This window comes from Ovis canadensis, chromosome 15 (genome assembly GCF_042477335.2).
Source record: "Ovis canadensis isolate MfBH-ARS-UI-01 breed Bighorn chromosome 15, ARS-UI_OviCan_v2, whole genome shotgun sequence".
NCBI classification, from domain to species: Eukaryota; Metazoa; Chordata; class Mammalia; order Artiodactyla; family Bovidae; genus Ovis; species Ovis canadensis.
The window spans coordinates 51,596,647-51,624,281 of record NC_091259.1 but is presented as its reverse complement, the minus strand read 5'-3'; the positions used below and the strand labels follow the sequence as shown (position 1 = coordinate 51,624,281).

Genomic DNA, 27,635 nt, shown 5'->3' with positions numbered 1-27,635 from the left:
AGATGAGAAGAGTACTGTGATCATTTCAGCACCCCCTCAACAACAGTATACCAGAGTCAGGAAAAAACAAGAGAATGGATCTTGGCGAAATCCTTCACTAAGGTAGTCTGGACTCATTCGGCATCCTCCTCTCTGCTCAACACACACACACCCAGGCCAGTCTTTCTAGGCCTATGGCTAGAGACAGAGACCTTGGATTTTTTTTTTTTTTGGAATAGAGTTGCTTTACAATGTTGTGTTAGTTTCTGCTGTACAATGGAGTGAATCAGCTATATGTTTACATATATCCCCTTCCTCTTGGACCTCCATCCCAACCCTGGTATTTTCTATCAGACAATATCACATGGCATGTTTTCCCAAGACAGACTTACCCAGCATTTCACCACCCCACCCCCCACCTACCGGGACAGGTGCACAGAGCACCTCCGCCCCAGCAGAGCACAGGGCCTCCCTCCCCACCCCTAGAAGAAGGCACTCACTAAAGCACATGTTCCCACAGAGAGAGAGATCTCTGCAGACCACGCCAGATGGTCATTGTTTCCCTTCTCTCATGCCCTCCTGGCCCCTTCTCCACTTTCCATGGTTCCTCTAAATCAAAGAACTCCCTCATCTGTCAGCAGATGGGCCCTCCCCCAGTGAAGGTGGAGGCACAGAAGGCAGACAAGCCAAAGCCCTGGGGGGCTGCTGCCTGGCCTCCGCCTCCTCCAGGCTCCAGGCTTTCCCTCTGCTTGGCTGTCTCAGCAAACTCTCCTGGGCCCCACACAAAACATCAGGAGCCTCCAGGGCACTGACAGGTAACAGCTAAGAGAAGCAACAGACCACGTGCTCTCAGCCTCTCAGTCCCACCAGCCCACAGGGAGGGGCTTGGGAAGGCCCAGGACTCAGACCCTCCACCTCACTCCGGTGACCGGGGGGTCTCCCGGAATAGTTCACTGAATCCAGTGAGGTGGGGACTGGGGCACACCCCTCCTCGTCCCCAGCCAGCAGGATGGCCATGAGATCTGGAGTCAGGGCACTGCTCCAAACGGTACCCCCAAGCCCTTCGTTCCAGGGACGGGGCAGAGCCAGCAGAACTGAGGATGGCCTTGGCTTGTCCTCCAGGGTATTTCAAAGTTTCAGCTTCCCGGGGTTACTGATAATTCTAATTTTGTAGACAGAAGGAGCCCAGGGCCGGAGAGTGCAGGAAGAGCAGTAGAAGAAGTGGGGGAGAGAGAGTGAGAACAGAAATGTTACTTTTTAATCCTTAAGGAACATGGAGGGGTCCAATTTGTGACTCAGCTCTGGGAAGCTGGACTGAAGGAGCGGGAAACAGCTGCAGACCCGCGCTAAGCTGTGGACAGCTTCCCCCAGGCTAGCGAGGCTGCTGTGACAAGACTCACCTGGAAAAGAAGGCTCTGTTGTTTTTGTTGGTTTTTTGTTATTTTTTTTTAATGTGTTCATGGGCTTCTTCCTAGGCACCACTCCAGGGCCTGGCTGCCAGGTGTGCCCCTGCCCTACAAGAGCTGCGGCTGCAGGTGGGGTACCAGCCCCGCCTCTGTGTTCCCGCCTAGTACCCAGGAGCCTCCCAGTGTCCCCGAGGACAGAGCTGGCGTGCCCTTGCCCAGAGGCTCCCCGCTCCCCTGCGATTCTGTTCCCTGGCACAGTCCCAGGGCATATCGAGTATCTCTGCCCTTGGAATTCCCACTTCCTCATTTCTTTCTTTATTTCTTGTTTCCCTCTAAACTATAGCTACAGGTTCCTAAGAGAGCTGCTCAGCCCCCCAAGGACCTTTCAGAGCAATAACTCTTCCTGCCAGTTAGAACCCTGCCTTTAAAACCCAGGACAGAGGAGAAAGGCCTCTGGGCTCCCTCAGAACAGTTTTCCCAGCACAACCTAACAGGATGAGGGAACGGGCCCTAGCAACTAGTAGCTTCCCTTCCAGCTCCTAAAATCTATGACTCTGTAAATACCAGGCAGCTACCTGTGGGACACTGGAAAAGCCAAGGGGTCTCTTGAAATCCCTCTCCTCTGAACGAAAACACGTGAATCAGGGGACCCAAGGAAAGCTCCATCTCTCAAGGATCATTTACAAGGCTCCAAGCCTACAGTGAACATCACTCTTACTAAACTTGCCTGTATGTTTCCTTGAACATCTTGAAGTTTTCAAAGGTTTTTCTCATTTTTATTTATAAATGCAAAAAAGAAGAGGGGCCTTTATAAATGGGAAAACCAGAACAGAGAGCAAAGTGACTTTCCAGAAGACAGAGGGACTATTCTTCAAGGGTCAGCTCATAACATCTTACATTATATAGGTCTTGACTGGTTTAAACTTCTTCCGTGGAAACTGTTTCATTTGCTCCTCCCAACAGTACTGTGGAGGAACTATTATCATTACCTCCATCTCACCAGCCAATAAATCTGAAGGTTGTAGAAGTTGAGAGTCTTGCCAATGGCTACCTGAACGGTGAGTAGCATGACCTAGTCACAATTCAAGTCTTCTAAACCCCAAGCTATTATCATTCTGCTACACCAGAAGAAAGAGCATCTGCTGGCCCTTTTCACATGAGCTGCTGCTGCTGCTAAGTTGCATCAATCGTGTCCAACTCTATGTGACCCCATAGACGGCAGCCTACCAGGCTCCTCCATCCATGGGATTTTCCAGGCAAGAGTACTGGAGTGGGTCGCCAGTGCCTTCTCCACTTCACATGAGCGAGGGACATAAAATTGAAGGAGCTGCCCCACTACATCCACACAAATAGAGAACTGAGATCCTGGATTTGTGTTGCCCACTAAAAGGCCCAACGACTCCTCTTCATATCCCCTGACTTGAGTCCCAGCCAATAGCACCAGGCCACATCCCCCCAGTTAATCGAGATGTCAACCAAGCAGAGGAGCCCTAGAATGGAATAAAAGGAAATACCGCTTAATAAGTGGCCCGTCCGAGGTGCAGGGCCATTGAGTTCACCCTTGTGGAGCCTCGGGCCACAACAGTGATGCATGCATGTACACATTCTGGGAGCCCGAATCGAGACACGGCCAGTGCTTTCATTGGCAAGCTGACCCGAAGTTAATCAGAAGGCCTCTCATTGTGTGCTGGAGTACAAAAGACATTCTGTTCAGAAAGTTCAAGAAGAAAAACCAAAGAGCTAGGACCGCAGCTGTTCCCTCATCCCACAGGGAAACCAAAAGCAGCCATCGAGCCTCCTGAGGCCCAGGAGTAAGTTTAAGATATAACACGGCTGAAGCCTCCTGAGGGGTCTCCACTGCAGGGAGTGTCCGCCGCATGAAACCTCCTGTTGAGATCACTGACAACCCTGGCGATCCCATCACCTATACAAGTGCCTTTCTGGAATGATCCTCTCCCCGAGGCCACACTGCGCTCACCACACACCGGTCCTCCAGGTCAGGATAAGTTTTACTGAAACACAGGACAAACAGTGTAGAAGGAGTACGTGGCAGAGACACCACATGCCCTGAGACTTGATTCAAACATTAACCAGGAAATCCATTCAGCACAACCACAGCACTTCAGGTCTCCTCAGGTAACCCAGCTCTTAGCAGCAACCCACTCAGAAACATCGGGATAATGAACCTCTTAACAGGTCCCACACCCCCTGACGCCCCCTGCCTCCACCCCATACATTTGTTTAGGAAAACCTGTGATGGATTTTATTAATAATAAAGGAGGACAGCTTGCTTCTTACCAGCCTACCTGGGGGACAGAGAGAGAGGAGAGACTGGCCCTGGTTTAGACATCCCTAGGACAGCCCCTCTCTCCTAATAACTACCCCAGAGAGACTTGGAGCTCACTGCAGCTCCCAGCTGAGTTAATTAGCTTTTATTTTTTTCATTAGGTCAGACATAGCAGCACCAAAAGACAACAGTGTTCACTAGAACAAACCCAGCCACTCAAAAGACACTGGAGTTTCCATGTAAGAACTACAAACACATTGCGGGAGTGATGATAATTCTCTTTTTTTTCCCTACATAAAAGACTCTTCCCGTAAAATTTCCTGAGCCTTTGTGCTAAATAAAAGTAAGATGATGATTCCTATAGTGAAGTCTAAACACCTCAGGTTCAGCAAGAGTGAGATCAGCTAGATTTGCAAAGTCAAGAAAACTGGCTGCCTCCCTCCTCTATAAGCTAATAGAATCCAACTGTTGGAGCATGACATCATTTCTGAGCCCCAAACCCTGAGCAGAGCAGAGCATACAGACACTCGCCGGCCTCCCAGAAAACAGCCCAAGACTACGGCCAGGAAAGGAGGAAAAACAATCCCAGCCGAGAGCTGACTTACCTGAAAGTCCCGGTGCTTTCCTGCCCACTCCATTCTCGGCAGAGTCTGGCTCACACCACAGTCTGTTAGGGAGCCCACGGCCCCCAAATCCACTCGCTCCGGCTCCGATACCTGCTGCGAGCTTCCCACAGCTCCTTCCTCTGACCTTTCGTGGCGCTCCTTCCAGCCAAATAAGCGGAGCACTGCTGGCCGGCCAGGCCAGTCGTCATGGAGACCCTGTTCTCGCCAGCGCCAGCGCTCGCTCCGATCTCTCCCTCCCTCCCTCCCTCTCCCCTTCCCTCTTTCCCCCTCCCTCTCCTCCCCCCACCCCACAGTCTCCCCCTCTCTCCCTCAGTTCTGGGAGGCTTTCACGGAACAGCACTGTCTTTTGATCAGCTCGGGCTCCGCACGCATTCCACTCCTCCTACCTCCCTTCCAGCCAGACAAGGGCTCTGGGCTGCTCCTGGGAACTCGCTTCAGCAGCTCAGAGGGGAGAAGGGAGAAGACAGTGAGTGGACTTGTTTTGTTCCCCTCCAGTGTCTCATTTTTTATAACTTGGAAGAGTCCCGGCTGGGGAGGGGGGTGAGGGGGGGAAGGAGTCAGCTGGAACGCTTGGAGGGGAAGCCAGCCCTTCCTCTGGGTCCTGGAGCGAGGGTAGGGAGGACCCAGATGCCCTGCCTTGACTTGTTTGTGCACTTGGGGTTTTCCGGGCAGCGGGCTGAGGCGGAAATGCACTCACATCTCAGGAGCTCGCCTGGGCGGGCCTCTCTGCTTACCTTGCTGCCTGCCCAGGTTGGGGCGACGACGTCAACCAGCACAGGGACACATGCTGCTAGCGCCGGTGCCGAAGCAGCCTCTCATCTCCCTGCGATGGAGAGGAAAGACTCAGTCAGCACCAGGAAGCATCCTGGGCAATCCAGAGTCACAGCCCGAGCATCAGACACGACACAGATGCAGAAAGCCCAGGCTTTCCGCGAGCTGCTGTCCAAGTCAGAAATGGCATCAGTCCTGACCGAGAGCTAGCACAGTGCCTGGAACACAGCAAGTCCTCAAAGTTTAACTCCCTGGTACATATTTCTATTGTGTAATAGTCTTTTACAGGATCTATCTTGTTTGATCCATAAAACCTTTTGAAACATATTGTCATATTGTGTTAGTTGCTCAGTCTTGTCCAACTCTTTGGAGACCCTGTGGACTGTAGCCCACCAGGCTCCTCTGTCCACGGAATTCTCCAGGCACGAATACCAGAGTGGGTTCCATTCCATTCTCCAGGGCATCTTCCCTATCCAGGGATTGAAGCCAGGTCTCCCGCATTGTGGGCAGATTCTTTACCATCTGAGCCACCATTATTATCACCATTTTATAGATGGGAAAACTGAGGCTCAAGGGGATCAAATGTTTAGTCCACGGTAACAAAGTTAGTTTGGCAGTCGAAGTACTAACAGTAGAGACCAATCTGCTGCCCCCTAGCCTGGTACTTTCCTCTAAAGTCCACTGCCATCTGATCTTACAAACTAACAACTTTTTTGACAGCCAGTCATGAGATCAAGGCTGGATTCCCTGGGGAAGATAAAGACTCCTTCTGAGTCATGATAAGACAGGCTCAATTACCATCCTTTCAGCCTTGAAGGCTCTGAGATAGCCTCTACGAGATGTGAAACATACTGGTGCACAGATTAGAGAAAAAAAGTCCTGCCCTACAGCTATACATTACAATTTTCAAAAAAACTCTCCCAATCTTGGCTCATCTCTCAAACCCAATAGACCCCAAGTTAGGATTCCTGTTATCATACTAATTTAACAGATTTTTAAAAAAATCTAAAAGAGAGGTTAAATAACTTGCCCCAGGCCACAGAACCAGAAGACAGCTGATCTAGAAATAATACCCAAGCCTTTCAGCTCTCTTTCCTGTACTAAGTAGAGCAGTTCCAAGGGCACCAGACAAAGCCAGGGTCAGAAGACCAGGCAGTGCTGGGCTCTGTGACAGCCATATGCCCTTGGGAAGTCACCAAGCCTTCCAGCTTTTACCCATAAAACCCATCCCCTGAGCAAGTGACAGGTCTGGGATAAGCATGAAAAGATGTGTGTGAAAGCATTCTCCTTAAATCAGGCACTGAGCTGAGAATTTCATTCATCTCAGCTGCTCTTCACCACAGACAAAAACCTGGGGCAGTAGATATGGCCCCTAGAAAAGGACACAGAGGCTCAAGGAAGATACTTTTCAATATGTGTTAGCTGCTCAGTCATGTCCGACTCTTTGTGACCCCATGGGCTGTAACTTGCCAGGCTCCTCCGTCCATGGGGTTCTCCAGGCAGGAATACTAGAGTGGGTTGCCATTTCCTTCTCCAGGGGATCTTCCCAAACCGGGGATCGAGCCTGGGTCTCCTGTATTCCAAGCAAACTCTTCACCATCTAAACCACCAAGGAAGTCCCATACTTTTTCCTGATGGAATCTTTAATGCAGAGACCCCTTGCAGAATCTTTGTGTTTTTGACTAACCTTCAGTATTATAGCAAATTTCTTAAAACAAGATTTTAATTCACTCTAGTTTAAAAGGTAAATATACGCAGGAGATAAGGTAGGAGGAGCATCACAAAATCCAGCAGGAAATAACAGGGTGGCACCAACCCTAAGTGGGGGACACTGCTGCGTCAGTGGAGCAACCGGAGTGTCAAAGAGGGCACACTCAACCAGCCACTAGAAATACCCAATCCAATACCCCACCCCAAGTACCAACTCAGGAATTCCTCAAAGGCCCTAGCATCCCCCATCCGTGAAGGACAGGATGAAAGGGCAAGGGCAACACCATCAAATCACTCACCTTCTCCCTTGTCCCGTTCCCAACAGGCAGTCCTCTGCTCTTCTCCTGATCCCTAAAATGCACATTCCACCTGCCCAGTCTCCATACTGAGAAACAAGAGGCAATACCCATTCATTTCTCCAATAAGACGCTAATCACAGTTATGATACCAACTCATGTTTATTGAGTGGGCTTCCTTGGTGGCTCAGCAGTAAACAATCCACCTGCAATGCAGGAGACTTGGGTTTGATCTCTGAGTCAGGAAGATCCCCTGGAGAAGGAAATGGCAACCCACTCCAGTATTCTTGCCTGGGAAATCCCATGGACAGAGGAGCCTGGCGGGCTACAGTGGCAAAGAGTCAGACACGACTTAGCAACTAAACAACAAATACCATATACCAGGCATTCCTCTAAGGAGCATGAAGGGTCAGGGCGGATTACTAAAGCTGATACGAGTCAGTCTCTTCTCTAAAGTAATGCAAACTTCAAAAAGCCTCCAGACCAGACCTGACACAGAATGCAGGCCATGCTCCCCCTAGTGGCACACAGGGGTTATAGTGGTTCCTTAGGGCCTTGTCCTGGGTCGGAGGGAGAGGGGCCCAGACAGGGACACAGTAAGTGCCCACTACTGGGAGAACCGCAATCTCTGCTGGGTGCTGCTATTGTGTGTAAGTTCCTTGAACTGGGCAGAGCAAGAGGTCAGCTGAATCCTGCTGCCTCTGCAAGGCTGGATTCAGACCAATCCTACCTGACCTTTCCGGAAAGACAGGAACCTGTAACCTGTGTGGTCTGCTGGGAGTCCCCATGCAGACTTGTACTGACAAGGAGGTACCTTTGTGCATCCCTACTTCTTTCTGGTCTGCAGCCAATCCACTTACCGACTCCAAACAATGCTACTTCCTAGATGTATCTTTCATCTGTCCATTTTTCTGCACCTCATTGCCACCCCAATCTCTCCCCTTAACTGGGACGAAAACCTCCTGCCCGCCCCAGCTTTCACTCTTACCCTCATAGCTCCATTCTCCACGGAGGTGTCTCAATCACCCTTTTACACTAGATCATGTCATTTCCTGCTTAACACACTCCAGTCGCTCCCCAACATTCAGGGTAAAATCTAAAATCTTCCCATGTCCCTCTAAGGCCTTGTATGACTCTTCTCCAGCCTCCTCTCCTGCCCTCCACCTCTGGGTGCCAGCTCTGTGGGCCTTTTAGTTCCCTAAAGTGTCAGAGTTTCTCCAGGCTGTTCCCCTTTGCCTTAGATGCTCCCCTACGCCATAGTCTTTGCCTGGCTGAATCTTACTCAGCTCAACTTGCCTCTCACTTCCTAAGAGAAGTCTGCGACCCTCCAGTCTGAATGAGGACTTACCCTCCATGGCACTCACCATAATCTGTAATTTCTCCCTTGTGCCATAATGTGCTTCCCCCCAGGTTCCTTAGGAGCAGGAACCTTGAATGCTTTGCTAGCCACCTTATTCTCTGCATGTAGTATAGGGCCCAGCTTACAGCTGGCACGCAGTAAAAATCTGCTGCATGAATGCATAAACCCCCATTCCTTCCTGTCCAACAGGAAGAAGAAACTTAGAACGGCTATTTCATGTCACTCATTGCATCTTTTCATAGACTTACAAACTATAATTACATCTCTTTTCCTCATGTGCCTTGCCTGTGGGCTCAACCAAAAATTCCTGTAAAGTCTCCCTGCGGTTTGTTTCCCAGAACTTCTCTCGTAAGGTCACTCTTCTGGGGACGCACTCCAGGGTTTTACAGTCTTTCCCATTCCCAGAGAGCCCACTCACAGGCACTCCACCAGCACAGTCACTGCCAAACCGTGCAGGATTCAGGAACTGCCCAGTGCCCACAGATGAGAAGGTTCTCTCGGGTCAGCTCCATTCAAGCACAAAAATGCTTTCTCTCACCTCCACTGTGCAGGTCACTATGCTTACTGAAAATACACATTTACTTAAAAATGCCATCCTATGTTTTATATAATTTGGAGATGGGTATAAATACTGTTTTGAAAAAAAAAAAAATGTTTTTCCATTACTAAAAAGAAACTGAAAACTACTCTCTGGGGGAAAAATAATTAAGACCCAACTAACAGCAACAGCGGTGTGACTAAGTCCAAACCCCTCCCATGACAGACGTCACCACCAAAATTTGAGCTCCCTTTGGCTTCATCTGCCATATTCCCCTACCACTACCACTCCAGGATAGGCACAAGCGCAGCACACTGCCTGCTGCTCTGAAACTGCACTTTTTTTCTCTTCCTCCCCCGACTACTCACACTGTTACCTTTTTTCTGAGTGCCTCTCATTGCCCAACTACTTTCAAGGCCCAACTCAGTTACTACCTCCTCTGTGAAACAGTTCTTGATCTCCTGGCAGGATCTGTTTGTCTATGTCTACTCTGCAAGCCCACAGCAGTCTGAAGATGCCTTTATCATGGTATTTATATAATTTTATCACTGTTACTTGCACTCCTGTCTCCCCCAGTTGTGAGCCCCTTGAAATCTACCCACTTTCATATTTCATTCAGAGTAGGCAATGAATTAAAGTGTCAAATAAATCATTTAAAAAGATGCTTAGAAAAAAAAAAAAAAGAAGAAACAGCTATCCCCTCGATAAGATGAAAGAATTTGAGAGAAGAATTTGAGAGGAGGGAAAAAAAAAAAAAAAAAATATATATATATATATATATATATATATATATATATATATATATAAGAGATGAGATTCTATTCTTGTCCCTTTATAAACTGAAATGCCAAATGTGAAAATACAGGAGCAGAATAAATCTTTTAAAGTCACTCTTTACTTTGGGAGCATCGGAATTCAAGAAAAGAAAGCTGCTGTTATCTCAATATTGGTTTTCCTTGGAGGCTCAGTAGTAAAGAATCTGCCTGCCAATGCAGGAGACATGGGTTCGATCACTGTGTTGGGAAGATCCCCTGGAGAAGAGAATGGCAACCTACTCCACTATTCTTGCCTAGGAAGTCCCATGGACAGAGGAACCTGGCGGGCTATAATCCACAGGGTCACAAAAGAGCCGGACACGACTTGGCAACTAAACTATCTCAACATTACTAGTTGGATCCTAGAATGCCTAAGAGATGCAGTATAACTTCAGATGCCTCTAGGGAGCCTAGCTCCCAATGCCCACCAGACAGCTCCAGCAGCATGTCCGCCGAGGACACCCCGTTCCACCCATGCGTCCTACCCATTCTCCAACACTGGGCTCTGGCTGCCATGTGAGTAGGCAGGTTTCCACAAGAGCTCTTTAGGACTTTACAATTATCCTTTCTAACTCTGAGTGGCAATGTGATTAAGAAGGGAAAAACTAAAAATCCAGGAGCAGAGAGAGAGTCATCAGGTCCCGGTTACAGGGCGGCGAGATGGTGAGCAAGTCCTTGTGCCCCGTAGGACCGCTGCCTTTTCCTGCAGATAGCGAGATGGCTGTTGGGCTGTTGAACTAGCGGTTCTCCAGTGGGCCCTTCTAGTGTCAATGTCCTATTGTATTGTTCTCTCGCAGTCACCCAGACCTGTGGTTCTATCCTAGTCACCCAGTCCCCTTGATCCTGAATGAGTCCAAAGCAGCAGAAAGATTTCTTGTTTCAGGGGTTACAAAGTCTTCATCTAATCCTTTTAGCAGAGTCATCTGTCTGGGATCAGACAGAAGACCACCACCAACAAAAGGCGACCTTTCCTGGAGGGAAAGATGGGATATTCAGGCTTCCTCCCTAAAAAGAGCTGGAGAGAGAAGAAAGACACCAAACATCAGATGGGGAAATTAGGAAAGGGCCCGGGAAGTGCTTTGAGGAAAACTGCAGCTCTGCCAGGGACTCACTCCTAGCCATCAGTCTGAGACAAAGCAGCCTTTACAAAGCAGAAGAACTGGCAATATCTAAGTTCTCTTGGAAGGCAATCTGCTTACTGCCAATCAAGCAGCCTGTTCATGAGGTCTACCAGGGCTTTGAATTGACAAAACAAATGTCTCCCTCCAGATGGCAACCCCAGCCCTCCTCTGCTCAAGAACCATAGCTGGCAGGACGTCTCGTGTGCTAGCCACTGCTGCACATACTTTGCTTCACAGCCTTCCTGGAGAAACAGAAATATCCATTCTTTGCTCAAGTCCTGAATTTTATGTAAAGAAATTCTTCTAGGTCCTTCAGTTCAGTTCAGTTCAGTCACTCAGTTATGTCCGACTCTTTGCGACCCCATGAATCACAGTATGCCAGGCCTCCCTGTCCATCATCAACTCCCAGAGTTCACTCAAACTCATGTCCATTGAGTCGGTGATGCCATCCAGCCATCTCATCCTCTGTCGTCCCCTTCTCCTCCTGCCCCCAATCCCTCCCAGCATCAGAGTCTTTTCCAATGAGTCAACTCTTCACATGAGGTGGCCAAAGTACTGGAGTTTCAGCTTCAACATCAGTCCTTCCAATGAACACCCAGGACTGATCTCCTTTAGGATGGACTGGTTGGATCTCCTTGCAGTCCAAGGGACTCTCAAGAGTCTTCTCCAACATCACAGTTCAAAAGCATCAATTCTTTGGCACTCAGCTTTCTTCACAGTCCAACATCCATACATGACCACAGGAAAAACCATAGCCTTGACTAGATGGACCTTTGTTGGCAAAGTAATGTCTCTGCTTTTGAATATGCTATCTAGGTTGGTCATAACTTTCCTTCCAAGGAGTAAGCATCTTTTAATTTCATGGATGCAATCACCATCTGCAGTGATTTTGGAGCCCCCCAAAATAAAGTCTGATACTGTTTCCACTGTTTCTCCATCTGTTTCCCATGAAGTGATAGGACCAGATGCCATGATCTTCGTTTTCTGAATGTTGAGCTTTAAGCCAACTTTTTCACTCTCCTCTTTCACTTTCATCAAGAGACTTTTTAGTTCCTCTTCACTTTCTGCCATAAAGGTCCTTACTCCTGCTCTAATCCCACCTGCCTCTGACCCATTTCCTACCCATCCCTCTAACCCCAAGGCTCTGAACTAGGAAAGTGTGGGTGCAGTCTATAGTGACCCTAGATCCCACCACCCTGTGGTGAAGTGGTTACTGGACCTCTTAATGCTGGATTGAGCACGCTTTCCTTCCACGCGCCAGCTTTCCAGCCCTCGTCCATCTCCACTCAGCTCACAATCCTCAACATGAAGCTCAAGGTTCAGATCCCCAGGACACAAAAGACTCAAGTGCGTTGATCCAGTCTCTTGGAATATCTATTTGTCTCTTGGAGAGACTATACATGGGCTAATTTCTGGAATCTCAAATTCACAGGCCCCTGAACACTGTGCCTTGTTAAATCCAAGCACTTTAACACTGGGCCACATAAACCCAGTCTTGGGGCCAAAAGCGACTGGACCAAGGAGACAGTACCCTTCACTCCCTCTGGAAGAAACATTTGCCTTCCAGAACGGGCTTCTCGTGTTTACTCGGCTCAGAACTCCAAGCTCAACCAGATCTTATCTGTCATGACTGAACCATCAGGATGGGGGAGACAGGGTACAAAGTGAGGAAAAAGGAGATAGAGGAATAAGGGGAATGTGGACTCAAATAGCTTTTCCACGATGTAACCAAGGAAAAACTTTGAGCCTCAGAAAGGAGTAGCCCTCAGAATAAGATCTGGGCAAAGCAGTGGGAAATGTGGGTCCAGACCATATCACCTCCTCCAGGCTGTCTCCCCTGATTTTCCCAGATCCAACTGGATGCCCTACTCCCACCCACTGTACTCCTCAGAACAGCCTACACCTCCAGTGCCTGCTGTGTTCACTGCCTTGTATTTTAGTGCACCAAGGCTTGTTCAGCTCGTTTCTCCTACTAGCCTATGTCTTAACCTGAGCCTACTTTAGGGTTCCGTACATTGTACAATTAATAAATTGTTAACATATGAACTAAAGAAACCAACCAGCTAAACTAACCAATGACAATGCTGCAACTACATGGCTATAACTACATGATCCTACTAAGGGATCAACAATATCACCATACAACCTAAACCCCTTGGTCATTAGCACCTTAGAGCAGTCCAAACTTTTTGTGATTATAAGACAAGGTTTTTGTGACTATAAGATGATTATAAGTGGTATAAGAATATATATATATTTTAAATTTTTAATGCTTTTATATTTATCATAACGTGTATTTTAAAAAAAAAGTTAGCCATCTATTAACGCCCTTTTCACTGATCTCATTACTAGGCCAGTGCTTAAGAAAGTATATATGTTTTTTTGTTTGCTTTTAGTTTTGTTTTGCTGAAATTAGTAAGAGTTTAAAGAGAAATGGGATACTTGCACAATTTCAAAGTATCTCTCTCAGAAATATGTACTGATTACAAAGAACTTGTCAATGGAGAAACCTGGGAGACATATCTAACCAAGTGATCAAAGTTAACATTATAGTAATTAAACACATCAGCATCATGTATCCTTGACATGAAGCATTAAGAAGGGCATTGCACCTCTGTAGTGTTCTTCCCACAAATCCATAAGCTTAATCTGATTTTGAGAAAACACTAAACAAACCATCTGGAGGGACATTCTACAAAATACGTGCCCAGTACTCCTCAAAAATCTCAAGGTCATAAAAGACAAGGACAAACTGAAGGACTGCCGTAGACTGGAGGAGACTAAGACACAACATCTAAATGTAATGTGGTATCCTACGTTCCACCATGGAACAGAAAAAGGACCTTAATGGGAAAGACTAATGAAATCCAAATTAAGTCTATAGTGTACATTATACCAACTTTAATTTCTTAGGTGATAATTGTACCAGAACTATGTTAAGTTATAGAACTTGTATTATCTTTGCAGCTTTTCTGCAAATCTAAATTTTTTTTTTCTCATTTAACTTTTTTTAATGGGTCTCAAATTTTGTGACAGATTTTTGGTCAAGTTGTTTTCATTAAAAAGTACTGATTTTAAAAACTAATAACTTAAACTGCCACACACAAAACATATGGTCCACAAAAACATTCTCCTTTCCTTCTGAAGGTTTTACGATGCATTGTGATCATTAACCAGTCTTTTACTATTAAACTTAAATGGCCAATTGAGAAAAACAGTTCTGAGACCATTCTTCCACCACTGATTAAGACTGGGGTGGCAGGTATTGGGGATAATATTCATTTAGCCTTTTGAGCTTTCTGGGCAGACTTGGTGACCTTGCCAGCTCCAGCTGCCTTCTTGTCTACTGCTTTGAAGACACCCACAGCGACTGGCTGTCTCACGTCACGCACAGCAAAACGGCCCTGGGGAGGATAGTCAGAGAAGCTCTCAACACACATGGGCTTGCCAGGAACCATATCAACAATGGCAGCGTCACCAGATTTCAAGAATTTAGGGCCATCTTCCAGCTTTTTCCCAGAACGACGATCAATCTTCTCCTTCAGCTCAGCAAACTTGCAAGCAATGTGAGCTGTGTGACAGTCCAGCACAGGTGCATATCCAGCACTGATTTGGCCTGGATGGTTCAAAACAATCACCTGAGCTGTGAAGCCAGCAACTTCCATGGGTGGATCATTTTTGCCGTCACCAGCCACACTGCCACAATGGACAGCTTTGACAGACACATTCTTGACATTGAAGCCCACACTGTCCCCAGGAAGGGCTTCACTCAATGCTTCATGGTGCATTTCTACAGACTTCACTTCAGTTGTTACACTGACTGGAGCAAAGGTGACCACCATGCCAGGTTTGAGAACATCAGTCTCCACACGACCCACAGGGACAGCACCAATACCACCAATTTTATAGACATCCTGGAGAGACAAACGCAAGGGTTTGTCAGTTGGGCGAGTTGGTGGCAGGATGCAATCCAGAGCTTCAAGCAGGGTGGTTCCACTGGCATTGCCATCCTAAAGGGTGACTTTCCATCCCTTGAACCATGGCACATTAGCACTTGGCTCCAGCATGTTGTCACCATTCCAGCCAGAAATTGGCACAAATGCTACTGTGTTGGGGTTGCGGCCAATTTTCTTAATGGAGGTCTGACTCCTTAACAATTTCCTCGTATCTCTTCTGGCTATGGGGTGGCTCCGTGGAATCCACTTTGTTAACGCCAACAATTAGTTGTTTCACACCCAGGGTGTAAGCCAGAAGGGCATGCTCACGGGTCTGCCCGTTCTTGGAGATACTGGCTTCAAATTCACCAACAGCAACAATGAGGACAGCACAGTCAGCCTGGGATGTGCCTGTAGTCATGTTTTTGATGAAGTCTCTGTGTCCTGGGGCATCAGTGATGGTAACATAGTACTTGCTGGTCTCAAATTTCCACAGGGAGATATCAATGGTGATACCAAGCTCACATTCAGCTTTCGAGTTTGTCCAAGACCCAGGCATATTTGAAGGACCCCTTTCCCATCTCCGCAGCCTCCTTCTCGAACTTTTCAATTGTTCTCTTGTCGATCACACCACATTTGTAGATCAGATGGCCAGTCGTGGTAGACTTCCCTGAATCTACGTGCCCAATGACAACGATGTTGATGTGGGTCTTCTTTCCCATTTTGGCTTAGGTTTAACGGTGGTTTTCATGACACCTGTGTCCTGGCAGCAAACCCGTTGCGAAAAAAGCTAAAATTATTTTAAAATAAAAAGTTTTTTAAAAGTCAATTTAAAGATAAAGAAATAAAAGTATATATGGTACAAATCATAAAGATGGTTCAGAATGACTCAAGTCTGAAAAGCAAGAGTAGTCACTCTTTACACCTTCATCCAAGGAAGGCTGCCCCAGAATAAAAATCAGGGCTGCAAAAGAATATTTAGTAAAATTGGGAAGCATTCAGTTTATATTACTTAAATTAAAAGTAATTATCCCATTTTTGTTAAAAAAAATACATACATATATCACAAATGTGCTGCACAGGAAAAAATGTCTGTACTGAAATAAAAATATCTTATCCTGAACCAAGTACAGAAGGCATTTATTAAACAGTAAATGGGATATGGTTTTTGGAAAGCATCTTGGCTAGATCAATTAAAATCTTCATATCCTTTGACTCAGTGGCCTCACTTCTGCCCAGCTGTCTTAAAAAAATTTTTAAGTATGAGAAAAAAAAATGCATGTTCCCAAATTATATATAATAATTAAAATGAGAAACAAATTCCACATCAGCCATTACCATACTGGTAAATTTCAAGTGTTTTTTGACCATTTGTTGTTGTTGTTCAGTGGCTAAGTTGTATCCAACTCTGTGACCCCGCGGACCACAGCACACCAGGCTTCCCTGTTCTTCACTATCTCCTGGAGTTTGCTCAAACTCATGTCTGTTGATTCAGTGAAGCCACCTAACCATCTCATTCTCTGCTGCCGGCGTCTTCTCCTGCCCTCAATTTTTCCCAGAATCACAGACTTTTCCAGTGAGTTGGCCCTCCACATCAGGAAGCCATGCTTCATTTTTTACCATGACCCATAATAAAAAAAAAAATACATTTTACATAGTAAAAAAGTATGTGCATGTATGAGAGTGTGTGCGCACATATGTACCTGTACAAAACTGAACCAAAAAAGTTTCTTCAAACAATATTTATCTTTACTATGAGTGAGGCTCTCTGTTGTTTTCTATCCTAATCTACTTCATTAAAAAAAACAAGCAAGGCTTCTGGAGCCCCACTAAATTAATTTTGCATTTCACCAGTTATGACCTGAAGTCAGAAAAATATTGCACTAGATGGACAGTTGTGCAGCCATTAAAAGAACGACTAAAATCCACAAACCTATAAAAAGCAAGCAGCTCAAGAGAAAGAAAAGAGAAGAGAAGGTAGGAAGAAGATTTGCTTTTCACTGTATACCTTTTGAATTTGCAATACATACATGTATTACTTATTTAAAAAGTGACTGTGAGGACTTTAACAGTATCAGATAATGCTAATTACGCATGAGAAAACTATAACCACATTAAAATGCAAAAACACCTACAAGTAAAAGAGGAAATTATGCCAAAACAATAATCACATGTTAGCAATTTTTTCCTTCTTACAAAGTTCTAAATATGGGCTTCCCTTGTGGCTCACTAGTAAAGAACAGCCTGCCAATGCAGGAGATGCAGGTTTGATCCCTGGGTCAGGAAGATCCCCTGCAGAAGGAAATGGCAACCCACTCCAGTATTTTTGCCTGGGAAATCCCATGGACAGAGGAGCCTGATGGGCTACAGTCTGTGGGGTTGCAAAAGAGTCAGACATGACTTAGGAACTAAACAACAACAGCAAAGTTCTAAATACTCCACACTGTTACTATTCTACAATTTAATACAAAAATTTATTTTCTAAATTAATGCAACTACTGGAAAGGGCACATAGGAGATTTCAAAGCTAACAGTAATGTTTTCTTTATTAAGCTGAGGGGCAGATACATGAATATTCACATTTAAAGTGTACACATAAAAATCATATACTCTATATTTTTAATCGCATTTTTTAAATAAAAGTGGACCCTCTCTTCAGCTCTGCCTCTCCTCACCCTCAAATTCAAGAAGACATTCCCCAAAGTGTTGGGCTAGGATTTAAAACCATCAGTCAAATGGATACCTTCCATTTTTGTAAACAAGTTGTGACATGTTAGAACCTGGCTTCGAAAGATTTGCATTTAGAACTTTGTAGGTGGGCTGGTTTCAGTGTTCCATTCACACTCAGGACTCTTTTTTGGTATGTTCTTTCATATTTTTAATCACATATAAGCTCTTCTGAGCCCAGGGGCCATTTCTTATTCATCTTCGAATTTCCAACAGGCTGTAATACAGTGTTTTCTTTGCACACAGCAAATGCTTAATAAGTATTTAATAAATAAGCAATATCATATGTAAAACTCCAGAACAGAGTATATGGAACATGAAAAGTAGCAAGGACATAGAGATGGAAGCACTGATCATTGGAGATTAAGTACGGTCATGCTAAAAAAAGAGTATTACTTTTATCTAAGTGGAGTTAACACAGACTTATGAGCCTGGAGGCTCAGACGGCAAAGAATCCACCGCAATGCAGGAGACCCGGGTTTCATCCATGGGTCAGGAAGATCACTAGAGAAGGGATAGGATACCCACTCCAGTATTCTTGGGCTTCCCTGGTGGCTCAAAGAGTAAAGAATATGCCTGCAATGCGGGAGACCTGGGTTCAATCCATGGGTTGGAGAAAAGAATGGCTACCCACTCCGGTATTCCGGCCTGCAGAATTCCATGGACAGAGAAGCCTGGCAAAGAATTCATGCCAGGTTCATGGGGTCGCAAAGAATCAGACAGGACTGAACGACTTTCACTTCACTTTATAATAGAGAGTAACGGAGATAATGTATGGAAAACCCTCAGCAAAAGAAAGCAAGTGCTCTATAAAAATAGCCTGGGAGTTTAAAAAATAATATGCACACACACTTACATGATAACTATTTGTATATGGTATATATATTATGTATCACATAAATAAACACATACAAATACACGCACATATGGAAGAATGCTGGGACACAATTTATTTGGACTTCAGAAAAATGCCTCTTAATGTGATAGATAAAACAGATGGGCACTAGCAGCAGCTCAATCTGATAACTCAGGAGAGCTGGGTCCAAATGGATGTGCAAGATGGATCAGTATCAACGAAGAAGGCGTGTTCTGGAACTCCGAGAAGTCTGGACATTCCCATCTGTTCTAGATGCTCTCTTGGTCATTCTTTTTTACAAAGGACTCAGACGAGGCACAAGAATAAAAAATGCATATGACAAACTAATTGGGAGAGAAAATTAATATTTAGAGGTAATTTTTTTAAAGGCCTCCACAAACTTAGAACTATAGGTTAAGTATGACAAGATGAAATCTTAAAAGGACAAAAGATATGTTTACACAAGTTTATATTAAAAAAAACCTGCATGACAACAGGATGAAAATGGTATAAATGAAAGACTCTTAAGGAATGGTTCAGTATGAGTCAACCAATGAGTCAACATGATTTTGAGTTTACTGACGGGAATACAGAGCCCCAGGTCAAACGAAGTCCATGTCTTAGTTTGCTTCACTCTGGTTAGAAAAGTAGTGTATCCAGGGGACACACACACTGTACTTGTAGTGCGCGCTTTCTTGCTCACTTGCTCAGTCGTGTCTGACTCTTTGCAACCTCACGGACTATAGCCTGCCAGGCTCCTCTGTCCATGGGATGTTATAGGCAAGAATACTGGAGTGGGTTGCCATTCCCTTCTTCAAGGGATCTTCCCGACTCGGGGATCCTGCAGCTCCTATATTAGCAGGCAGATTCTTTACCTCTGAGTCACCTGGGAAGCCCTATACTTGCAGACACATGGGTAAACAGAGTCAGCCCTCTTGCCTGGAAAATCCCATGGGTGGAGGAGCCTGGTAGCCTGCAGTCCATGGGGTCACTAAGAGTCGGACCTGACTAAGCAACTTCACTTTCACTTTTCCCTTTCATGCATACGAGAAGGAAATGGCAACCCACTCCAGTGTTCTTGCCTGGAGAGTCCCAGGGATGGCAGAGCGTGGTGGGCTGCCGTCTATGGAGTCGCACAGAGTCGGACACGACCAAAGCGACTTAGCAGCAGTAGCAGCAACAATATCACAGGCAATTGTGCTGAAGGGAACAAAGAAAATCAAGTCCGTGGAGCCTCTTTAATTGAAAAATAAGATAACATGTCTGGTTCATGAAGCTGTTAAGTCCTCCTACAGGAAGATACAAAACTATGCCATGACTTATCCTCATGCAGTCATCTCTGGGAACTAGCGGTCCGAGATGAGATTTAAAAAACTCACAGAAAGAAAAGATAGCTGAGGCCTATCTCATCTGCCCTATGGCCCTTCCGCGACTTGCATCAGAGCCTCTCATCTGGGTCTCTGACCATCCAGGCTCTAGTGAGGACACAGAGAAACTCAGGAATCCAATTTTACCTGTCGTTTCCCCAAACCAAGGTTCACCATGATCAAAATTACAAAGTGATATTTTTAACTATCAGTGTGAATTTTTGTGAATCTTTAACCTGCCATAGTAAGCTGTTGTGAGCAGGGACTCGGCTCTAACTGTTGTAACTGAAACATTAGACAGCAGGACCGCAGCAACTCAGCTCCATCAGGCACTGCTGGGATATATACATACCAGCGTTACCTCCCATAATGAGAAACTACGATGCTTCTAAGGACCGAAGAAGAATGAGAAGAGCAGAGGCCCCACAAAATTCAGTTCTTATCCTAGAAACAAGGATGGTGGCCCTGGTACATGGATAACTATCATACTAAATAAACTTCAATGTCCTATAGTAGAAGGACCCTTCCTTCTCTTCTGCCCCAAACATAGGAACCTAGAAGTTTCTAACTTATGCAATGATTAGCTCTTTCCTTAATGATACATGCACTAGGTATATCCCATTTTTTATGTAAAACAGATAGAGCTAGCTTGCCTTTTGTATAAAAAGAGATGCTTATAAATGTTCATTGACTTAGAGATCAACATAGAGAAACCTATGCAATAGGGAAAAAAATCAGACCCAGGTTTCAAGAAAGGGAAGACGGGTGAGATGATGAGAGGAAAAACAGAGCAATGTGGAGGGAGAGGAGAGTGCAGTTTAAGATTCTGAAGGACAGAAACAGGAGAAAGCTTGTTTGGAAGTATGAGAATAGCAAATCTTTGGGGAATTCCTGAGTATTACTCGCCGGAATGTCAAAGAACACATCTGAGTATCACTTAGCCTGTGAAAAGAAAAAAATTCAGAAAGCCTATTTTCCTTACATGGGTGAATCTGATTGCCTATACCCCTTGCATAAAGGGTTAGATAACACTGCTAATGATGGCATTGTTAGGGAGAGGAGGGCAGAGTAAAACACATAAACAAAACAAAAACACACAAAAGGGCAGGGATGACTGTTCCCAGCATAGCAGATGCCAGCAGATTTTCTCACACTGTGGGACTCCCGAAGCTGTAACTGGGAGATGCTGGCTCTCCTCAAACCCGAGCAAGCAAAGGAAGTCAACCACGTGAGCGTCCTCGAGGTAATGACAGACTGCACCACTTCTCATCCATGCAGATAACACCTGCAGTCAGTAACGCATGGACACACCTCCTCCAAGGAAGAGGCCCGCAGGAGTGAGGAGGGGACGTCTACTTAGGGGAGATCCGCCAAGAAAATGAGGCATGGCTGCATCCATGTGCTTCCAAGAGAGTGAAAGGATCAAACCCAGGTCTCCCGCATGGCAGGTGTATTCTTTACCAGCTGAGCCACAAGGGAAGCCCAAGAATGCTGGAGTGGGTAGCCTATCCCTTCTCTAGTGGATCTTCCCGACCCAGGAATCGAACCGGGGTCTCCTGCGTTGCAGGCAGATTCTTTACCAACTGAGCTATCAGGGAAGCCCCTTCCAAGAGAGTAACCACTGCTTATTAAGTCAGTGTTCTGCTTCAGACTTGGGATTTCTCCAAACAAGCCAGCAGAAACAGAGCCACCAGCCAATCACCAAGGGTCAGAGACCCAGAGACAGCTGTGAGGGCTGTGAGACGGAGACTCTACATTGGGCTTTAAGGGTTTACAAAATCTTTTTGAGGATAATGAAGTGAGTGAGTGAGTGAAGTCACTCAGTCGTGTCCGACTCTTTGCGACCCCATGGACTGTAGCCCACCAGGCTTCTCCGTCCATGGGATTCTCCAGGCAAGAGTACTGGAGTGGGTTACCATTTCCTTCTCCAGGGGATCTTCCCGACCCAGGGATCGAACCTGGGTCTCCCGCATTGGAGGCAGACGCTTTAACCTCTGAGCCACCAGCGAAGCCCGAGGACAAGGAAGGTGACCCTCCATTCTGGTTTTCTTTTTTCAACCATGACCTCTCTCTCTCTGTGCTCTGTCTCCTGCTGTGTGGGGCAGTGAGAATGAACAGAGGAAGGGGGAGCAAGAGCTCTTTGAATGGGGTGACTGACTGTGGAAGTGAAGGACAGGCCAGTGACTCCCAGATTCTGGCTCGATCCCTGAGCACTAGCCGCCACATCAGGGAATACAGACAAAATGAATATCCCAAGGTGCTTAACTGAGGAAGCTGCTCCAACACAGGGAGCTATTAGGACAACAAGGCAGACAAGAGTGGAGAGAACAGAGATACAGGAAGGTGAGTGAGACAAGAGAAACAGTGAAGGAGGCAATAAAAAATGAAAGGCAGGAGAAAGAAAAAAGGGGACGGAAGAAGTGGGTGCGTGCGTGCGTGTGTGCGTGTGCGTGTGTGTGTGTGAAGTCCGTGCGTGTGTGCGTGCGTGCGTGTGTGTCTGTGTGTATTTTAAGACGAGGTGAGGAGACAACATGGAAGACACAGACAGCCTTGAGTGTACTGACTGCAAATACTGAGTTCAATGTGTGTGTGTGTGTCGTGCATGTGTGCGTGCGTGTGTGTGTGTATTTTAAGACGAGGTGAAGGGACAACATGGAAGACACAGACAGCCTTGAGTGTAATGACTCTGCAAATACTGTGTGTGTGTGTGTGTGTGTGTGTGTATTTTAAGACGAGGTGAGGAGACGACATGGAAGACACAAACAGCCTTGAGTGTACTGACTGCAAATACTGAGTTCAAATATTGGCCACAGCCTACTAACAGCCGAGCGTGTCCTCCTCAGTGGTTAGGTTCTGGGGTCAGCACATCAGGTGAAAATCAGGTGGAATCAAATTACTCTAGAAATTCCCTTAGAGAGGCACCACACTGGAAACCAGCCATTGCCTCTGAGGAAACCCAATTCAATATTTTTCAAATATATTACTTTTGTATACTCTAAAGTACCTCAGCCTAGGAGGACCAAAGGAACCCATCTTCCTTACCTAGTGATCCCCTAGAAGAATTCTAGTCGTAGAGCCACTCAGCTAGTCTGAATCTTCTTGAACGAAGCCTCATTTTGCTCAGAGAGACTGGTAATCACCTAAAGTCACCCAACAAGACAGGACTTTTCTCTGACCCCACACTCCTTCTCCCGTGTTCCTCTGGCCTCAAAATTACCCTAGGAGATAGAAGGCCAAGATGGGAGGTCCTACTTGACATTAAATAGTTGTGTGAGCTGGGGATAGTACCCACTCCTTTCTTGATCCTACTCTCCCCATCTGGAACATTAAACCAGTTTTTAGATGAACTCTAAGAGCCCAGACAACTCTGAGATACTGAATGGCGGGGGCGGGTGGGAAGTGCTTTGAAAAGCACCTCATAAACGCAAAGCATCGTAATGGTCAGCTGTCACAGGGCAGAAATGTTGGCATCCTCCATCTTAGCCCTCAACTTCACTCTTCGTATTCTACGTCCAGGTCCTGCTTATTCTACTTTTGCACCTTCTCTAGGATTCACCCCCTTCCTCGCTATTTCAGTCACAGACGACTCGTATCTCTTTGGTGGGTTTCCTTACTGCCAATCTCTGTCCTTTCCAAACTTAGCCTACTCTCTTCTCTAAGAGTTCTTTTCACAAAATGCCACTTTCACTGCTTCATTTCTCATCTCCTGAGCACCAAGGCAGAACCTGCAGAATCTAGACCCACCACTCCTGAGGCCCATCACCACAGGGACCCTGGAAACTCACACTCTGCCTATGTTCTTACTGTTCTCACGACCAGAACACTCCCCACCTCTCCTGTGCTTATATGAAGTCCATCCAACTTTCAGAGATCAGAAAAGATCCTGCCTCTTCCAAGAACGTTTTCCTCTAGTTTTAAGACACAACCTTCTATTTCTGAACTCTAAACACATTCACAGTTAGTAACCAAACACAGTTAAGATCCACATTTTCTATTTGCTTAACAAAATTTGTGTCTCCCATTATTAAATTCCCTCATTAAGGGGGAAAAAAGCTTTACATAATATTTGAATTGCAATGTTGGTTACTAGCTGAAAATTTTAGCTAGTACTATTGACTGACTGATGGCCGAAAAGCAAGATCTTTTGCTCTTGACCATTCACAGGAAATGGTGGGGGAAGGGGAGAAGGGAAGAGGTGGAACCAATACTCCCCCAACTTCAAAAGTACCTTCTTACCTTTTCCTCCCAACTTTCACCTGTTCTGCTTGGCGTGGAAAGGCTCTCTCTATCACAGGTTCAAATCAACCTCCCTCCCTGAGGACAAGTCTGAGCACATCAGAGCAGTATGCTCTGTAATACTTAGTTATCTTTAGCTCCATTCTTAACCCTGATCCATCTTGATTAGCCCGTATCATAGCAGCAGCTGCTTACAATCCCTGACAGTGGGAATGCAAAGGCAAGAGAGAAAGGCAGAAGGAAGAAGAGCCAAAACTAGCAGTGATTTTTGTAATATACGTTTCAGATTTGGGCCCTTGAGGGAGGTCTGCTTCTAATTAAGCCCCATCTGTTCTCAAGCCCCAGAGAGGCAGGACAGTCATGGGAAGGCTCTGAAACCTGGCCGGGCATAGACACCTCTACAGGCCATGCCACTGAGGCCTGCAAACATCCTCAGGGAGCCAGCAAACTGGAGGTGGGCACTCTGACTGGCCATCCCTGCCAGGGGATGCTAACATGTGTTGTCACTACCCAGAGTGTCAACACAGCCAGACTAGAAAGACACCCAGAGGACAGGTGATAGCCTCTGTCTCTAAGCTCCTTCTTCACAAGTGGCTGCATCCATCCCCAGAGCCAAAGAGAGATCACAAGAAACTGAGCCCTGATCTCCCTCCTCACCCGCTTCCTTCCAGAGTGGCAAGGAGATAGGGAAGCGAGTCAGAGAAGGTTTTAAGAAGAATCAATCCCACAACACATCCCACGGAAAGCTAACTCCTGGTCCCAGGATTGCAAGAAAGGGCAACTCCACATTCAAGCTCCTGGTTATCTCCAAGGGCTGGTATCCATGGAACTGCCCTAACATTCTGCATTACAGAGGCACGACGCAACCGCACCCCACGGAGCCCCAGAGGCAGAAAGCTGGCTAGAAAGGAATGCAGACAGCTTCCCAGAAGTGCCCAGCAGAAGAGGAAACCCAGAGCTTCCCACAGTTTCCTGGGTCCAGAGGGGAGGAACGAGGCTCTCGGAAGAAGGACTTCAGCAGCTCAGAGAGCCCAAAAGGAGAGAAAAGCACCATGGTGGGAAGACACCTGGACAGAACAAGCCTGGGCAGGCCCCAGATGGCTTCCAGTAAGCTGTGGCTCTGCTGAATGTGAGCAAGAGTCTTAGAGAGACCCAAAGCTACTGACAGCCTCAAAGAAACCCAAGGCAGGCCTAGGATGGGGAATGTCTGAACCACTTAGTATAAGCTTTTGCTGGTGGCTTTACCACCTGCCTTCCATGCAGAGGCTTCATTTTTTCCCATATCTTGGGGAAGGAGGGTGAACCAGAGCAGGTCCCCCAACATCTGAAGACAAAGCTTGTAAGCAGATGGGCTCTGTGGGCTCCAATGCCTCCCAGCTCTGGTTCTCTCTGTCATGCTCTAGAGGATACAAAGTTTTTTCATTCCTACTGTGAGGTGTGGGCTTCCCAAGGAGCCCTACCACAGTTCGCAGAAGCCCATACAAAGGCACGGCTGAGCAAAAATGAAGCTGTTCCATACACAAGTGCTTTCTCCAACTATCACACATTACGGCTCTGTCTCCAATGTGTCACATGTTACGGCTTTGTGAGCCTCTGCTCTAGGACAAGCATAGAGGAAGGAGCAGAACACAGGAAATTATTCATAATTTCCTTTTGTACACTAAGCATCCACATGAAATATATCAAAAGAAAAGAATCAAATGATTTTAATTTTAAAAATGGGTTAAATCAAACTGCTTTCCCTTCCAAGAAAAGGGCAATTCGTAATGCAGACTCCCCAAAACCCAGACAACACTCCCCCTTCTCCTCTCATATAAAACCCCCAGTTTGGAAACCCTCATCAGTTTTCAGCATTAACACAGAATACACACAGATACACAGAGACACATGTCTGCCCATTCTTCAAAGCTTTGTTCCCAGAGCCAAGGTTACGAGACCCTTTCCAATTGCAGGTCCCCCTGGGACAGCAGGAGGCGAGAGTTATACAAAGGCTGTTCCCCAGGGAAGATCCTGGCAGCCAGTAGGCCTGGGGGGGGCTGCAGATACCCCCACAGGTAGGAAGCAGGCTGAGTACCTGCAATCCGCCGTTCCTCCTCAGCACCAGTACACCAGCTGACGTCACCACTCTGGTAGTGGTGACACCACATGTCTGCCTCCCAGCCTCTGGGCTCTTGCCCATCCTCACCTCAAAACTGCACAATAAGCGTCTGGAGCTAGCTAGTTCAGTGACTTACAGCTTGGTACCAGAGAGACAAAGGTGAAAGATATGCCCCTTACACAAACCATTAGTTTCACCCTGCCCTGTGGCCATAGGATTTACTCTCATACCTTGATCAAAATACACGCTACTTTTTTGTAAAGAGAAGAGACCAAAGATGAGCTCAGACCGTCTCTGGGCACCATGGGAAGAAAGACAAAGAGATAATCCACTATGGACGTACTTCTTCAGAACTACATGCCACATACTATCCCCAGGCAAAAACATACGGATAAACTTTCCTACTCTAACAGGAAATTCTCAGGCACTTGGAACCTAGTACAGCTTGGAATTTTATTCAAAAAAATTGTTCCATTTTTCCTGAATCGTTCATTCCACAAAAAGATGCTATAGTTTACACATGGAGCACAGAGACCTCATCAGTTTTCATAAATTGGCAGCAGATTGCTCCCACTGGAAATAGACATGGCTTCAAACTAGCAGCTTTCCATTTAAGACCTGACACAGCATCACAACAAGAATGTATTATTTCCTACTCAAAAATAGGAGGAGGTAATTCAATTAACTCCACTACACAACATGCTTAAAGAATGAGGTCCTGTCATAATTGGATCATGACTTTCAAAGTGGGGGATGTCTCCAGGCTTTAAGCTAAAGTATTTCCTGAAGTAACACAGAGGGGGGCGGGGGCGGGGGGGGGGGGGGTAAGGGGAGGGGAGAGGGAGGGAGAGAGGAGCTTAATCAGGCATGGCACACTCCAGCATCTCCACTCAGAGACTCAGACCAAAGGAAGGACCCAGCTTTCCCGATTGAGCTCCAGTCATCCCTGGGAAGCACTCCTCTTCCTCTCCATATGACAGGAGAGGAGTCGTCCCTTCTACAGCGACATCACCACTGGGGGCCACAAGGTGAGGCTGTTTTTGCACGCAGCACTCCTCTGTCAGGCAGTCACCTTTATAAGTTCAAGACGTTTTCCTGAAGAAACAATACTAGATATGGTGGCTATGTTCAAATAGGTTCATTACTGAACAACATGGCTAAAATACTGTTTCTATAAAGACACCAAAAAAAATTACCAGGGTAAACAATTACTTGCAATAAAACAAAATATAAGACAAGTAAAATTAAAGAATTTTTATGTATTCCAAAATGTGGTCCTTGGTTCAAAGATAGGTGTTTTTAAGGATTTCAAAAGGTACTCAGCAAGGAAAAGACAGCACTGATTCTTCACATCACCTCATTTCACTCCCAAATGAGTGAAGTATTCATGGTGTCATGCTCATCAGCTATGCCTGGGGCTAGCTTTCACATCACAATCAAAAGAGGGATGGAGACAAGGTGCATATTTCTTGAGACATCTAAGAAAAGTGGGTAGAAAAGAATGAGA

At 46.1% G+C, this 27,635-nt stretch overlaps 1 protein-coding gene and 1 pseudogene across 13 annotated transcripts in view; both read right to left on the bottom strand.

Annotated features, from left to right (window-relative positions):
• The window catches only part of DENND2B (DENN domain containing 2B), a 167,496-nt gene that overhangs the window by 117,416 nt on the left and 22,445 nt on the right, over positions 1–27,635 (bottom strand). For 6 of the 13 annotated variants that reach the window (XM_069554462.1, XM_069554473.1, XM_069554461.1 and 3 more), the window contains one exon: positions 5,033–5,121. The exons of 3 other annotated variants lie outside the window; for them this stretch is intronic. The gene's annotated coding sequence lies outside the window, so the exon portion shown is untranslated. Of the gene's footprint in view, positions 1–1,233; positions 1,294–4,277; positions 4,954–5,032; positions 5,122–27,635 lie in introns of those variants that run through there. 4 more of the 13 variants (XM_069554465.1, XM_069554476.1, XM_069554471.1 and 1 more) reach the window with 3 other exon arrangements.
• LOC138420866 (elongation factor 1-alpha 1 pseudogene) lies at positions 13,895–15,592 on the bottom strand (annotated as a pseudogene).